Consider the following 17161-nt stretch of genomic DNA (forward strand, 5'->3'; position numbering starts at 1 on the left):
GTTGATTAAGTAGTAAAAAAACAACAACTATAAGACCATCTGATTCCAGATTTCCGCTGCCCGGAGCAGGTTTACCAATAACCCCCAGCTTAGACATGATTATGCAAATATGTCCGAGGCTGAAAATCATTTATGTGAAGGAACCCGAGCGTTTGGTTCAACATTTCTTTGCTCTGAAACTTTCCCTCTGTAATTCTCAGTGGCCCATTGTTTTGTCGGGGGGGGAGGAAACACTCAAACGTATCCGTTTTATCCATAAGCCTTGTAGGGACACTGATGTGTTCCTATAGATGCAATTTTTGTTTGCTCACCGCCACATGCTCCTACAGCAATACTGACCGGGCATCCCCGACAATGAAAGGAGATAAGGGGGATGGCCTCAGAAAACCCCGGGGACAAAGAAATCCTTCAGTCCTCCTCGCATTCTTGACCAGCTGGAGTCTCCCCGGAGACTGAGAGGAGCTCTTTTTGACTGACAGGTGCTGCCGGGCCGCACGGTGACATAGAGTGGCATGGCTTTAGATCGAACATCTGTCAGTCGGACCCCTCGTTGAACTAGTGACGGGGGCCTCATCAGCGAGGCCTTTGTCACCGAGGTGAAAGCATCCGGCTCCGGCTTGACCCTCCCGAAGGAATGTCTGCAGTAGTAAAAGTGGATTTCACCTCGTCGCGTGCTATCTTCCAGTTCGTCCCCGTCCCTCTGGCGTTTGCATCGTTTTTTGTCGACGGCGGGGAGTAGTGGCAGTTTCACATTTCGTCAGCGGCTTTCAGCTCACTTGCAGAAATGGACACAAACTCTGCCGGTGGGTAATTTAATTCCGTCTCTCTCCCTGTTATCGTCCTCTATTATACAGCCGCCTGAACGGCTAATTAGAGGTGTGGAGTGAGCGGCGCAACACTTAGGAGCCCCCGGGCCAACAGAGGTAGCAGGAAGCTAATTAATGCTCTTTATCCGACAAGTTATTGATACCTTGTTGTGGATTTTTGTCACTTTACTTTTCCTGGAAAGTCTTGGAACTCAATGCACAATCGTTTCATCTCATATTCTCCATGCTTGTGCACAGGTGTACTTACTGTACAGCTGCTCCCGGACATGCGCGGAAGTCCCGACGCTCTCCTGAACTTTTCCGGAGGGGCTGTATGTGGGAAACGCAAATGTGGCTGCAGACATTTTCCTTTACTTTTTCCTCAATGAGCCCATGTGAGAATCCAGTGGGGAAATCGGCAGGAGATTCCGCAGAGAGCGATCCGGCGTGTGGATGACTGTAAACAAAAACACAGCCTTCCACAGCGACGTCGTCGTCGTGTGCCGCCTCCCGCTGCTCTTCCCCAGACGCCACAGAATGTTCCGGAAAATTCCCCGATGCCGCGAACGCGTCTGGACAATCTCCGGCTGCGTTTTTGTCATATGTGAAAGTCAAACCGTGGAGAAAAAAAGGGTCGGGATGTAATTTTCGTGACGAGGAGCGCCGTTTGTAACGTAACTGTTCTTTCAACAGACGACTGGTCACTCAAAACGGACCCAGCCAGCCCAGTCCATCCATTACCAGGGACAGAAAGTCAAGCCTCCTCACTTCTTGTTCAAATGTGGACCATCCTGCGGCACGTGCACTGCACATAATCCGATTCTTATTGAACGCCAAAATGAAGTTTAGAGATTAGCCGACAAGCGTATTGGCAGAAAAAGCTGCTGTTGTTTGATGAGCAAAAGTGCCAAATATTGTACCTATCTGTCTATATGTCCTGTGATAGTAAACTAAGCAACTGATACATGAGTGTCACATAAGCACGGGCTGTAATATCATATGACAAAGAACAGATTATTTAGTTTAACTAACGCATGGGTTTGAAGGGAAGGGGAAGTGATGAATGTTGCACTTTCTGCAGAGTTACTCACTTCATCTGTAAGCGCCTCAAACAAAGCACGGACGCTATATTTCTTTCTAACTGTGGATTATTTTAGAACCAGCACTGCACTGTTTATCAGTTGTTGCCAGGCAAACTCTTGTCGCTTGCCAAAGGGCTACAGCGAAGCAGCGTTTATTCTCTCCTTCTGTCATAAAACCCTGTAGGCAAAACCTTATTGAACCCCCAGTTGAATGGGATGTGAGGCTGTTGAGGGGCATGGGGGTCAACTGAGGTCAACCCATAGTAACGGCGAGTGTGTGGTTAGGGGGGAGTTATCATCCATCGCGGCCTTTGTTCCCCGCTGTCGAACCTCGTGAACACATGTCGGGGAAAGGGGTGGAAAGAAAGTCAACAGGATTTCATGCATTTTAATTCCTCAAAGAGCAGGAGATGTTTGGATAACGTTGCGGCAGGACAACAAACAAAATAAACGTGAAAAGAAAATATTTGATTTTCTAGATTAATTTTGGAGCTTTTTTGAATCATTCATCGGTTAATGGCACAAGGTAATCCGCCGATTGAAATGAAATAGTTGGTGATGTAAAATGACCGGGGAGCTGGATGCCTCCTCTGGCCCAGATCAGCTGATTGCTTCACTATGGCAAGCCCTCTGTGCCATAGTGCATGACACTGCACCCCACACGTGCACAGACACACAAATCTCCGCTATCACCCTGTGTGCAAGTCCGGGATCAGGCTGCCTCTGACCGCCTACCCCCGCGCTTACATACTGAGGAACACACCCCTCCGCCGATCACCGGGCGCTACTCGGGGCCCCCGAAGTCGTAATCCGCTCTGATTTTCTGTGAGTGGCCCTGGACAAGGGTATAGCATGCTGAGCCCCATGCTCCGTCCTCACGACCCCGTTCCCTTCCCCCACTCATCTGCTGCCCGGCCTCTCTCCTCACCACCACCACCACCGCTTCTCCTCCCCACCTCCTTGCGGCCGCTACTCCTCCCTCGGGCTTGCCTGATCACTGTTTCAGTGTCTGCGTGAGCGCCAGGTGAGCTCTGTCTAAACAAATCCTGCCTCCCGCTTGTTTTGTCTACTGCGCTGTCGGCATGCGGCTTGGCCTGGCATAAGGCTGCTTTTCTCTGGAAGGGAATAGGGGGGGGGGGGGGGGGGGGGGGGGCTGCTTGTGTTTAAAGAATAGTTTCTATGATTTTGATCCGTCGCTTGATGCTATCAAACATAAAGAGCTGTTGGGTGTCAAGGAGGAGGGAGTTCACTGCACTGGAGTTTATATTTAAACTAGAATCCCCTCTGGATTTAAATCCACCTGAGTGCTGAGAGGAGACGGGCTGCAGGAGGACGCTGTTGCGGTTTGATGGCATTTGGTCTGATCCGAATGTGTTTCCGGATCCGCTCATGGAAACCAAATCCTCTCACATCCCTTTGGGGCTTTGCTTTCATAAATTTCACCTGGAAAAAAAAAAGTTAACTATCTGCAACAACCTAAATGCTTTAAATTATCTTATACTATATCTTGTTTATTGATAGAGTCATCAGAAACCAACATACAGAAGGTCATTCAAACCTGGACGTAACAGACCAGGGGTTTGGGCTTCACGTTACAGAAAAGTATGCACTTTTAGTATGCATGCCAAGAAATTTATTGCCGACACTTAAAACATCATATCCAACCATCAGGGTGTGTGTGTGTGTGTGTCTGTGTTCAGTGGCATGTAGCATTGATAGGTGAGTAACGCTGCTCACATATCACGGTGTAAATCCTGTGCTTAAAGGTTCGGTACTAACAAGACGCCGGGGAATCGAAGACAGACAGAGAGGCGAATGTGAAACTCAAGAGCGCAGAGATGTAATGTAGATCACTTCTGGTTGTGCGTGCCTCCTGTTTGCATTTTGTGGCACAGTGCGCGTGTGTGTGTGTGTGTGTGTGTGTGTGTGTGTGTGTGTCCGCGTGTGTGTAATTTAAGGTGGAAGTCTGGCCTGGCACAACATCATAGCGATGAAAGACTGCTGTGTAAGTCTCTCCACCTGGATACAATAAGTACATAAACAAACATGCACACACATAAAGCAGAGCTTGACATCTTGTTTGGGAGCAACCAAGTGATGCTGGCGATGAGAGATGGGTGTTTACAACAGGAAACGACGCTTCCCTGCCGCGTGAGAAAATAAAATGATCCCACATAACAATGCAATAAACCGGGAAGCTTTATAGTCATAACTTCGCTGCAGGGGTGATAGAAAATAAAAGTGAGTCATTGAGATTAATATGCAACTTTAGCTTTTCAACTATGAATCAAGTTTCTAGAACCACAATGCGCTGATGGAAATTCCCAAATAATAAAGGACAAACCATTGAGGGCAAAAAGCGTTGCTGTGATTATTGTGAATACCTGTTCAAAGTAGAGGTCGACGTAGTTTTGTGTCAACCGAGTCAAGTCCTGGCATATAATAAGCCACATCCACGTGCACCAATCAAATTCAGCTTTTGTCTCGTTGCCAAAATACGTGTGGGGAGACGGCACATCCTGAGTGAGGTAATGCTTATTAAACGATTCGGCTGCTGTTGGGGGCAATACTACAAATTAACCCGCGGTATGTCAGTAATGAGTCACAGGGAGAATGTTTCGCAATCGGCGAAGGTTTTGTCTTTTTACGATTTTTTTCCCCCAATAGGTTATCTATAAATGTTCTGTGCTGTCCAACTGAGCTTTCATCCTCTTTCTGTGCAAACAGAGTGTGACTTTTGAATCCGAAACAGACGCCATTATAGAAAGATTACAGCAAAAAATGATCTCGTCTGTGAAATCTGATATCATTTGAAATGGATCAGTGTCCAATGTTCAAGTTGCCACCTGCGTCAATTGCAAATGGAAAAAGTGTTTATTGTAGCCACAGACCTTTACCCGCCCTCGCACATTTCTACCTGTTTGTCATTGTGTCTAATAATAATGCTCACTGTCAGTTATTTCTTTGTGAGCTCTTTGGATTTTCCCTTTATGGGTTCATATAGCGATAACCATGATGATGCTGGATGACAGTCAACAACCGTGTAACTTAGTGTTTACATCTCAGAAATCCGTGTGACCACAACGTCTCCAGAACAAAAATAAGGAAACGAATTTTCCCATGGTTCGAGTTAAATGAGCCGGACCACAGGTGGGCATGCGCCTTCAGAGCCTCAGCGCTTTACCTGCAGTGATGCCGTGTTATCAGTGCGGCGACTGAGGTTGATACATCGGTTGCTATAAATCACTGTAATTCAAGTGAGAGTGGGTGTCACCTTTTCAAACGGTGTCTGTCTCATGGCAGTTTCTGGGGTGAAGCTCAGAAATTAAACCCAGGCTGCATTTTAAAAATTGCCCACATAGGCTGAGAAGCGGAGGTGTAACTATACAGCTGAGATGGGCTGGACGTCTCAATCAAATCTCATAATCGGCAGAAAACTGCTCAACCCGTCGGCCCGTAATGCGATAATCATTATTTTTTCAATATACTGCAATTCTGCCAATCCCTAAAAAACCATCCAAATCACCCGTTCAGACGTTGGGGCTGGACGGTTTTGTAGTATAATAACTGTTATTGGGGAGGGAAGACGGGGGCCTAATTCCTCACCCGTTTATGTGCAAAGACGTATATGTAGACATTGCAGGTGTGTGTTTGCACTTGCCCTCTCTTGCGTGGGGGGGAGGGTGGGAGGAACTCCAAAGAAAACACGGCGAAACGTGTGAAAAAAAAGGATTCTTCAGTGACACCCCCGCCGTCGCTCCGCGCAGCTGCAGTCAGCGAGCGACGCTCTCATCTCCGCCTTCTCTGTTTTGGCAACAGCGAGGCAAATTAATTAAGAATGCGTTCTGGTTTGTCTCGTCTTAAAACACAAACCCCACAGTATATTCTCCGGCTGAAGGTTGTGTTTTCTTTTGCGAGCGGGGAGGAATCAGATAAGTGGCGATGCCTGCTGCTGCAGGTACGGCGGCTTACGCCATCCAGTTAAAGGGAGGACCCTGAGCAGTAGAGAGACAGAGCTGTATAGAAAACGAGTGTGGAGAAGGAGACCTTGGTGGGCGTGTGCGCTGACAATTATCCCCACACGTCCACCCCACTTGAATTATGAACCCCCCACAACGCAACACGCCGCAACCGTACCTCCAAAAAAAACAACCCTTCTTCTGCCCTTGCATCTCGAAGAATGTCAGCCATGCTTTGATGCCACTCCTCCTCCCTCCTGTCTCTCTCTCTCTCTTTCTTTTCTTCCTCTTCCTCTTCCTGGGAGCTGATTTATGTGTGCTTTTTTTGGAGTCCACGTGTCCGCCTTCCCTTTTTATTCTCCATCCCTCAATACCCTCTTCCGTCTCCACCTCAGGTTTTTTCTTCAGTGCACAGGGAAAGAAAGCCCATTTTGGATGCCATTTAGTTTTTTTTATTGGTTTGATTGAACCACCAGAGGGATAGAAAGAGAGAGAGAGAGAGAGAGAGAGAGAGAGGGAGAGAGAGCGAGATGGAGAGGTAGAGAGGTGGGGCGCCGAAGGGCCAGTCTGAACAAGGAGGCATTGTGTAGCCCCCCAACTGTGACGGACTGACAGTCTGCATTACAGCACGCTACAGCAGCCTGCTCCCCAAAGCACTGCTAATCTGTTGCTTACTGGCCCCTCTGGCTCGCTCAGGTAAGGGGGGGAAGGAGCAAGAGAGGGCGATGGGGGGGGGCAGAGATTTCCCCTGTGCATGCAACGATTGTTTTTGTTTTTTTTCCCAGGCAAACTTGGACTGCACTTGTTCCATTCACGTCGCGTCCTCTTAACAGTGTCTTCATATGGCTGCACGATAAGACCTATAATGTAGATGAGATGGTAAAAAAAAAAATGGTAACAAGATTTGAACTTGTGGTTAGATGTTGGAGCTACAGTCGGTGTTCTCAGAATTGCAGTAGGCTATAAGTAAAGTTTCATGAAGATTCGTTCTTATAGCCTCACCTTGCATGTTGGTGCACAGCTATACAGCAAGACACCTTCAATATAGGTAGAAGATAACGGTCTGCCCGTGAGCTTTTCTCCCAGAAGCATTTATGAAAACTGAGAAAACTGTGATAGTGAATGATATTGACTGGCAAACAATTCGGAAAAAAGGAATTGAGATAAATCAAAGATATGCTGTCAAATTAAATTAAGTTAACCCTCTGAACTCTAAGCCATTTTTTCCTATTTTTGGTCCGCCGCGTCACCTTGTGTAATAATGGTTGTCAGTTATATACATCTATTTTTTCAGGACAACCTAGGCTACCAGAATATGTATGCTACAGTGATATCACATGAATGTTTAAATAGTTATATGACCATAAAGACAAAAGAAAAAACAGAACGGAAATTGAATCTCACCGACATTCATTATAATGACACACCAAACAACAATGATGAAGATTTTTCCCTCTTGAAATCTGCTCTTTGAAGCCTTGGCTTTGAGGGAAAACAATCCAAAACATTCTGCATTCATGCATTACTAATGCAAATCAAAAGTTATGTACATTTTTCTACAAACAAGTGACTTTTTTTCAACCCAAAAAGTCACTTGTTCCATTCTGCAAAGCAGTTCCTGTCTGCAGTGACAGAGGAGTGTCAGTAGTAGTAGTAGTAGTAGTAGTAGTAGTAGTAGTAGTAGGAATAAACAGGAGGAGTGAGAGGTCCTGTTTTCAGTGTAAAATCTTTGTTTTCCCCCCGAGTCGACAACACGGCGTCTGATTGGTACAAGTTTGAATAAAGTGAATCTAAAACGGACGGCTAGAAGTCCGCTAACAACAACAGAAGCCTTTTTACGTCTTGAAAAACGGGATAAAAATGATCACTAAAGTCACTCAATGTTGGATTTATCATCATGGACGTCCAAAGTCTCCGCAAAGACACTGAAGTTCCAGGCCGCACGACAAATCTTCTTAAAGGGCCACGATCGAACGGAAGCCCTGTGTGGAACGGCGCAAGTGTTTTAGCTTCCCACCAAAACAAACCGTAAGTTGCATAAACTGATCAAATGTTATGAGGAATTTTTATATAACATGACGCATTTTCCGTCGCATACGACAGGTTCGGGCTCAGACGGGCAGTTTTCAGACGTGAACTCCTTGAAACTGTCAGGACATTGTTTGCCGCTCACATGATGACGAATAACGCAGAAGACGCGTTCACAACTGTAGGAACATTCGCGGAGCGTTCAGGTGTTGCGCCCACTCCCTCGCCGCGAATCTTCCTGCTGTATTCTCACATGGGCTCACTCTGATATATTCTGGAAATTGTACTGAGGCCCCATGGCAATGAAAAGCTTACAGGAAAATGCTACAGTAATTACAAGTCCACAAGAGGAAATTATACAAAGACAAGTGTAAAACTCGAGGCCTGTACATTTAACGTGAAGACAAAAAGGACCTTCTTCCCAAGGAGACCCCCAGTTACTTACAGTTAGTCCAGTCAGTTCCTGCACACCTCTCTGGGTGTGTTGTGATACATGGAAGGGGGGTGTTGAGTCCCATTGGACATGCTGCAGATGGCTTCTCATCCCTCAGCTTGTTCTCTTGCTTGTTTTCACAGAGCGACCCCCCCCCCCCCCAAGATAAGCTTGTTAATTCCCCCTTTAAAAAAGCTCAGCCGTTCACTGCCCACCCACTCCCATCTTTTACACACACCAAAAAATAAACTAGATCTTTATTTTCTTCTTCTTCTTCTTCTTCTTCTTCTTCTTCTTCTTCTTCTTCACAGTTCATGCTTGCACCTTCGATGATGTACAGAAAGTGATGGAGCAGGTTGCGAGGAAGCAGCCAGGGTGTAACGAAAGGGTTTAAGTTATTAGTGTTATTTTGAGTGTCCAGGAAGTGAAGGTTTAATTTTATTATTTGCAAAGACAATGTTAATGGGACAATTTGATCACTTTCAAGGGCTTGGACGGGGCATTTTGAGTAGGTGTTCAGCTGTTTTCGGACGGTGAGCAACATTAGAAAAAAGTCACGGGTCTAAAAGTTTGCCGAAAACAGACACACATTGAGCAGTTTTAAACAGTTAATTGATATATTCTTAAGATCTTTATGTCTCATCAGACAACAACTCTGAGGCGACATCTTCAATCGTCTTGTTTTGTCCGATCAAAGCTGAAAATCCTACCATGTGTATTTGCATGGACATATTTGTCTGCAGTACATTTGATTATGCGTGTATTGGCAGTGCTTCTTTGGTTGTGTTGTACTTGCAGTCGGTGCATGTGTTGTCAAATTGATGAAGGCGTTTTCTCAATTTGCTTGCGTTTTTGTCTGTTGGCACGTGCTTTCTAAAGTCGCTGTGTGTTGAGCCTCTCGGGGGCCACTGTGCTTTTCTCAGTATAACTTTGCTCACACCAACACTATTTTCGCCATTTGTGCCTGATTAATGGTCTCGTACGATTTAATGTCATTAGTCCTCCAGCAGAATTAAGAGTCAGACAGGAGCTCCCTGCCATCACTGGCTCACTCTCCAACCATTCGTCATAAATGGCCAGTTCCTCGACGTATGTTCCCGACGGACCTACACGACAGCAGAGAGAAAACTGAGCCCCTCATTCAGAAGCACACTTCTCTGAAGCCCGGGGCTACCGCTGCTGCAGCCGACAGTCACTGCGGTCCAGTCTGCTGGAGGCGGAGAAGGACACATCTGTCGCTCACTTTGCGACTTTAATGCTCTGGTCTGTGCTCGGTGATGGTCCAGTCTGGCTTCCTCCCCAACTCTCCCAGGCCATAAAAGCGACCATTAAAATGATAGATCTCTCCTCCTCTTGCTCTTTCTCTCCATCTCTCTGTCTTTTTTTTTCTTTCTGTCACGCACTTTCTCCGTTTGGCTGCCTGTGGGCGTCTGGACACGCACGCACACAGCAGGGAGGGTGTTTCCCCCGGCAACCTCTCCGCTGTCACTCCGTCGACCTTCACCCCCCCTACAGCCTCATCTCACCATCCCTACACTGATGAGAAACACACAAGAGACCCATGCTCAGAGACTCGGGAGTAAAAGCGTCCTCGCCCAGTGGCCTTTGACCCCCAGAGGTCGCCAGGAGAGGCACGTGCTTACCAGAGGTCACGGGAGGGCTCGGGTAAGGGCAGTGTTTATGTTTTCCGGGGACTCCCTATGGGAGACTTAGCGGTCGCCGTCCAGCCGTGAGGCCATCTCCGAGCCGGCAGATGAATTCCACCCTGTCACCCCCCCCTCAGGATGCGCTTAGACAACAGACCCACAGGTGGACGTCCTCTCATTGAAGGTGTTATCCAACAGGGATAAGCTGAAATATAAACCCCAGCCTTGTTGCTAACATGACCGAGTTGGCCTTTGACTGTCAGCCTAAGCTTCTCTTGCGGGGGGGTTTTCTTTTTAAGCTACACCGTTTATTGTGGGGGGTTTTTTCCCTCTTTGGTTACGTGAACGAGCGAGAAGAGCCGTTGTGTTCATGTTCTCCTGCAGAGGATGAATTCCTCATTACCTCCTGATGTGTCTGAGACTGGGCATGTGATGTCACTCCAGTTCTTTCTATTTAACCCCCTTTGTCTTGCCCATTTTGCATCATATCAAAATTCACACTCTTAGGGAAGATGACTTAAGTAAAGATTTAACTTTTACACAGAAGCTGGATGTACACCTCCACATGAGGTTACAATCCATCACCATCAATCATCGATGATAAGAAACAAGAGTTATTTCTTTCTTTTTGGAAGTAGAGTATAGGATCATTTTTGAGCAACTTGTTGGTTTCGCAGTATGTCAAACTTTGCCTTGGATTAGACCAGCACTTTACTAAAACACTATGTTGCTTTTAATTTGTCACCCCCTTATTGAGCCATAACAGTGGTATCCTCACAAATATCTACCCCCTCACGTGTCGGTTTATGGAAAACAGGTTTCAACCTTTTTTTAAACCATCTCTCTCTCACACACACACACACACACACACACACACACACAGACTTTTAAGACCCTTGGCGACTGTTGCTATCAGACACATGCGTCATGGTGTGAACAAATAAATGAGCTGTGTTCAGGAAAGCGGGGGGCTGGGCTGGCTGCAGAAGTTTGCTGTCCACGTCGAGCACGCTGAAGTTCATGTGCCATTTGCAAGTGTGTTTGCGTCTGTTTATATATATATGTGTGTGTCTGTGTGTGTGTGTGTGTGTGTGTGTGTGTGTGTGTGTGTGTGTGTAGGTGTTGGAAAGATAAGCCATCTCGGCGAGGAGGAAAGGACCGGCCGGGCAAGCAGAGTGTTTGTGTTTGTGTCTCCGGTATTAATGTCTTCAGCTGCTCAGGCTCAGGTCTCTGTCTGTCGGGGGGGGGGATAAGTCGGCAGCTCTGCCATTCAAATCAGGAAGAACATCACCCGAGGATATTGGTTCACAACCGTGAGGAAAGCTCTCGTGGTTATTTTAAAAGTACGGGGATAAACATGTTGGCACACACACTCATATTTTGCGTCTGGTTTCCAAACCACAACATTTTCGTGCATCAATTGGCCAAATCTTAACGTGAATTAAACACAGAGCCTCCCATCCTTCTCCTACTCTGAGCATTATCTTTTTAAGTCACTCTATATACTCTGATCTTCTCTCTCAGACATCCCCCCCCCCCCCCCCCCCCCCCCCCCTCCACACTCCTCCCGATTTCATTAGCCGTTGTTTGATCAGTCTTAAGTGAAGTCTGACTGCGGGGTGTGAGGCACATGCTGGGTTTATCTCCTGCGGGGGAAGAGGTGGAGACTCTGGAAAAAGGGGATTTGAAGTTTATGTTTTTTAAGGTCCTGGTCCTCTGTGGGTTTTAGTGGGGAGTCATAAGAGCAAAACCAGTGCCGGGGTTAAATCCAGGGGACCAACCTCATGTGAGTAAGCCCCCTCAGCTGACACCCACACCCATTCAGTAGGTGTGTGTACAGTATGCGTCTGTTAACATGTGCGGTAAGTATTTCCCTGACGCCTCGCTCGGTTCAGCAGCCGTCACGTGCCGCCGCTGACTGCTGTCAATACAAACGTGCCCCGGGTTCTCCCACCCACTTTGCCAACATTTTCACCACTGACCCAAAAACATTAAAGACCGTTTTGATAGTAGGTATTTGTTTGTTCACATTTGTTCAAATATACAGGAAAATACATGTATTGATATTCAAATTGTGTGTATGTTTTCACTACCGTACAGCATTTAATATACAGTGGAAAAGGTTGAATCCTCTCAAAAGTTAGTTTGGAAATCAAAACTTTGACCATTCACGGCTTAAGTCCAAGAATTACATAATATTACTTTATTATAGAGTTAAACATTCAGCTTATGTCCATAATCAGAACGTGGTTGTGGTTTGATCAGATTTTGAGTTGATTCGGCGACTTCACGTTGTGTCATCGCCAATGTTGCTTTATCCTGATTGGCTTTACAGAGTCTGTGATCACCTTTGACCCCCTGAGCCCTGCCTGCGTCAAATCAGTGAGAAAAGCACAGACAAAAAACACAAACGCCCTCAAATGTATCTCATTTGAATTAACTATAACTGAAAAAGAAAAATGTTTTTCTTCAGAATCTGTTAATGGAGGCAGGTTTTTCAGTCCAATGATGGCTCCTCAAAATCTTTAGATCACAACAACACACCAAATATCTGCTATAAGTTCTGTACCAAAATGGCAAGCTGCTGCACGTTCCCCTCGGATTCGTGCACAAAATGTTCGGTGCGTTCACTCAACGTGAACTTAAGCACTCGAAAGATCTTTCGTCGAGCTGCTCACTCACTGTGTTTGAGTAGTTCAAAAGGTAATCCCCTCTCTGACTTGTGTCAAATTTAACTGCTTTAACAAAAAATATCTCTGTGCTCCTTTTCTGCCCCATAGTGCAATTAGCAAGAAAGTAGGCCAATCCAAAACGTGACTATAGTAGCAAGACTAATGTATTGTAAGCAGAGGAATGCAGTGTATTTTAGGAATGCAATTATTATTTTTTGAGCCCCAAATCTTCCCGGGTTTCACAGTGAATACATTATTTAGGATGTTTGCCCTCAGCTCTCCCTTTGACATCACGTCCTTTGTGCAGGAGCGCGTCTCCTCTGTGGCGTCCATGTGAACTTTTGCTCTTTTTTTTATTTCCGTCTCATTTGTTGTTGGCACACCTCATCAATCTGTCCCGTGCCGCTCACATATCACGCGTTCAGCCCAAGGTGAAGGCAGAGCTCTTGACCGCGTACGATTTAGATGCGGCGGTCGTTTGATCCGTATGCCATGCCGTGCTCCGGGGCCCTTGTGCCGCCTCCGTGGTTTGTGGAGAAAAGTAATTACAACGGGGCCCTAAAGCCACCGCGCTCCGGCCTTTGGGCCTCTGCCGCCGCATCCTGTGAGCGGTGGCTCTGCTTTTTAAAGATCCCTCTCCTTAACAGAGTTTTTCCCTCTCATCCACTTAAAGCCATCACCCTCGCAAGATTTTTTTCAGAACGTTAATCTATCTAGGTGTCACTAGGTCCTTATCTACCGCTTCCCTTCTCCATCACTCATCTTCGTCTCTGCTTTTCCTCGTCCCAGTCCTCCCTTCCTCATCTCCGCCGGCCTTCTCTCGAGTGCTGCCAGAGCGCGGCCTGCGTCTTTTTGAGGGGTAACCTCCGCTTTTCCCAGTAATCACCGCTTAAAGGGGAATTCCTTCCCTGGCAGCAGGCCCGCTGCTCTGCATCTTTGAACATTTGATGGTTTGATGGCTATAATTAGCTTAAAATAACAGCAATAAAGTCATGAAGCCGTAAATGCTTATATACCTAATGTACCAAGATAAAACGCAAAGCAGCCTTTGATTTGGTAGCTTTCAAAGGCCTCTTGGTGAGTTTCTACAGAATGCATTTTGAAGTGTTGTTACAGATATATCTTTATTATACAGGCATGATCCTTTTTAAAGAGTTTACAGTGTGTTGATTATCTCCAAACTAAAGTATGAACCGGCACTTTGCAGCATTAAGCTAAGCTATAATCTTAATCGTAATATTCTGCAATATTATTGCCCAATGCGAGAGGCTCGACAAACATTACTTCGTGAGCAACATAAAAGTGAGTTAAAGGCCTATAAGCAGCTGAAAAATAATCAGCATTAAGTCTGCAATATTAAAACACGTCGGCAGTAATGCTTCATGCTGCAGTGCATTGTTCGTGCTCCAGCCCCGGCCAATCGGAGGAGGCGGCGTCTTTCAAAAGGCAGGGGAAAGCCCTGAACGTGAACAACAGACAGGCTATCCACCTGAAGTGCCTCTGGAGTCAAACCGCCCTCCCTCCCTCCCTCCCTCCCTCCCGCCTCCTCCCACCTGCCCTCAGTTCATGTCAGAAATACCTGTCATACTCATTCTTCACGGACACTGAACCCCTCAGCCTGGTGGACCGTGAGGAGAATGGGTACGAGTCTCAGTCTGACCTGAAAGGAGAGACGGGTAAGACTGTAAGACGGTTTTCCTCTGAATCTAGTAATAAATGAACATTTTTAAGTTTATTTACCCAAACTCTCGACGAGTTCACACTGGTATGCGACCTACGCCAGGTTGTGACTGATCAGCGTAGCCCAGAGAGGAAATCCTCCTCCAACAGGATCTCATTCAGTGTCTTGTTGACACAACACAGCGGCCCATCGCTAATCTCCTGACCCTCTCCATCGCCGGGTCAGACCTGAGGGGTCATCACGTGGCCACGAATGAGGAGCAAGCGCCCCCCCCTGATTTTCCAGCGTCGCAGTTGTCCGAGAGATTGCGATTGTAGCCGAAACGTGGACCTTCTCGGCCGCCGACCGGCAAATTTGCGCCATGTGACAAAATCCCATCTGCGCCGGGCGATGCAATCAAAAGGGCAAGTGCGGTTGCCCGCGTCTTCGTTCATGACAAATCCCTATGCTGCTTGTGCAGAGGTCGAGTGGGTCTCGCAGGCCTTTCATTCCAGTTCACGACAAGAGCGACCTGTTTGTGCACGAACAGCATCGCGGCCGCAACCTTCCTGTCTTTTAATGACCGAATAAACAAGCCGGCAGACATAATAGCGCGGGGCTTTTGTCAGGGGAAAGGGCAGGGAGCTAGTTAAGGAAAGAGTCTGGCCCCACATGAAAAGAAACGGGGAGGAGAGCGGAGGCGGAGAGACGCCTGGGTGTTCCTCCAGCATTGTTCGGCCTTGTGCCTCTGAGGGACACCTGTCATTGGCCGGGCGGTTTACACAGGTGGCCTTAACCCAGCCTGACTTGTCGGCCTTGAAAGGAGACTTCAGTCAACAGGTAGCGCGGAGGGAACAATAGTGACGATCCTGAGGAAGAGAGGAGAGGGAGAGACGGGGAGAGAGCGGGAGGAGGGTGGAATGGCGAAAGGGAGAAATGGATTCTTTTGAAAGCACCTGAGGGTTCGTGTGAGCTAATCTGTTTGCCTTCTACCCACGGTCTCGCCTTGTGGGGCGGAGGAAGGCGTGTCGCTGTGTGTGTTTGTGGTGTGGCCGCTGTTGCTCAAGGATCCCTTCTCTCTCTCTCTTGAGAAACTCCTCCCCCGAGTGGCCCGTGCGAAATTCAGCCATCTATCGTTCAGCCCTCTCCGTTTCACCTCCTTCACAACCTCGGCCGTCTCCATGGCTACGCCGCCCTCACCCAGGCTCGGTTAACTGCAGGGCCGTGCACAAACTCGTGGATCTCTCATGGCACTGGCGCTTTGCCAAGAACCAGCCCCTAACAATGATGTGATACTGTTGCACCGACGCCACACACCCTGGCTCCGAGAGCCGAGGAGCGGGGATTGTTGTTGCGCTGCGTTGTTTGTGTTGACGTTTTTTTTGCATCGCCTGTGTGTTTGTGTGTGGTCTTGCTGCCGGGGGGGGAATGCCAAGTTCCCTCTCACCCTGTGTGGAATGAGGTGGGCAGGGCAGACCTGCGTGTGTGCGCACACGGTGTTTTTGTTTTTCGGTCATCACAAACACCCACTCACTCATCTTCTGCATATTTCCCTGCCTTATTCCTCATGAGCTCACATTTGCGAACCTTTTGCGTTATAGCGCACAAGGTTGCAGGGAAGTGTCCGGACTTCAGTGCGGGTCTGGAAGCAGCTCTTAAAAACAGCTGCTGTGGTTGGCCTCATGTTCACTATTCTGATAATTTGGCTGGTGGCATGCAAATAATCCCTAAATGAACCTAAAATAGGACCTCATGTACACCTGCTCTCCATTTTCACAACCCAGCCACAGGTGGAGACCTGTTACTGTGAGCAGTGGTGGTTTACCAACTATTTCCCATTTAGAGAGAGGCTGACCTTTTTTAGAAAACTGGGAAAGGCTCTTGTTTCCCTTCCTCCGTTTAGCTGTGGCCATGGCGATAAGGGTACAACGTGTGTGTTCTGTGTGTATCCTTGTACGTGCTTGTGCTAATGGGTGAGTTGGAGAACACCGCTCCTGTGTTATTTCCTCTTCCCAAGCGAGCACGAGCCAAATAAAGGTAATTGAATCACAGTGTGTCCACTTTGCGAGTGTGTGCGTGCGTGTGTGTGTGTGTGTGTGTGTGTGTGTGTGCACGAGCGTGTTGACCTTTTGTAAATGTGTTTGCCGAGCACTTACCCAGGGGAACTCGATTTGAGAGTTGTCTTTAGTCGTTGAGAAGTAGATCGACAACTATCACGCGATTTCACGAAAAGTGTCCTCGATTCTGAACATTGTGCGTTCAGAGACGGAGATAAGCTTTATTAACTTAGTTATCGACTTTCAACAATTCCAGCAAAGTTCAGAAATGGGAGACTCTGCGATTCAAGGGTTTTGCTTCTCCGCTGCTGCAGCCAGCCCATAAACGGGCCAGATAAAGTCCAGGGAGACGTTATATGACAGTGGCCAGGGGATCAGCTCTCTCCCTTTATCTGCGTTTCCCTTCTCACAGGCTGGAATGTTAATGGCGGCTTTGTGATGGGCCCGGCTCTCCTGAGTGACTGACGGGCCGACTGGCAGCCCTCAAAGACTCTTAATGGGAGAGCAGGGGTTTGCTGAGAGACGTCAGTGTTTTAAAAGAATGAGAGCTTTTTATTCGATTCCAAGCAGCCCCCCGAGGTTAAATGAAAGTTCACTTAGCGCTTGTCCCATTAAATGGTTTGTACAAAGTTTCTATTCATAGTCTTTGATACCAGATGGTTGTGTGGTGCAAGTAAACATGGTTACTGGCAAGCTGAGCAGCATAACAAGAAATCGAGCCTGAAAGGTGTCGCATTGCCCGCGTGATTAAATGCTCGAAGATAGACAATGATAATCCATATCCCACTGTCAGAGCCACATTTCTCTTTGGTATATGA

General features: G+C 47.3%; 1 protein-coding gene across 4 annotated transcripts in view; it reads left to right on the forward strand.

Annotated features, from left to right (window-relative positions):
- The window catches only part of LOC118290409 (protein eva-1 homolog A), a 221191-nt gene that overhangs the window by 152819 nt on the left and 51211 nt on the right, over nucleotides 1-17161 (forward strand). Inside the window, exon 1 of one of the 4 annotated variants that reach the window (XM_035618060.2) lies at nucleotides 7664-7875. The exons of the other annotated variants lie outside the window; for them this stretch is intronic. The gene's annotated coding sequence lies outside the window, so the exon portion shown is untranslated. Of the gene's footprint in view, nucleotides 1-7663; nucleotides 7876-17161 lie in introns of those variants that run through there. 4 annotated transcript variants of the gene reach the window in all.

This window comes from Scophthalmus maximus, chromosome 18 (assembly GCF_022379125.1).
Source record: "Scophthalmus maximus strain ysfricsl-2021 chromosome 18, ASM2237912v1, whole genome shotgun sequence".
Lineage (NCBI taxonomy): Eukaryota > Metazoa > Chordata > Actinopteri > Pleuronectiformes > Scophthalmidae > Scophthalmus > Scophthalmus maximus.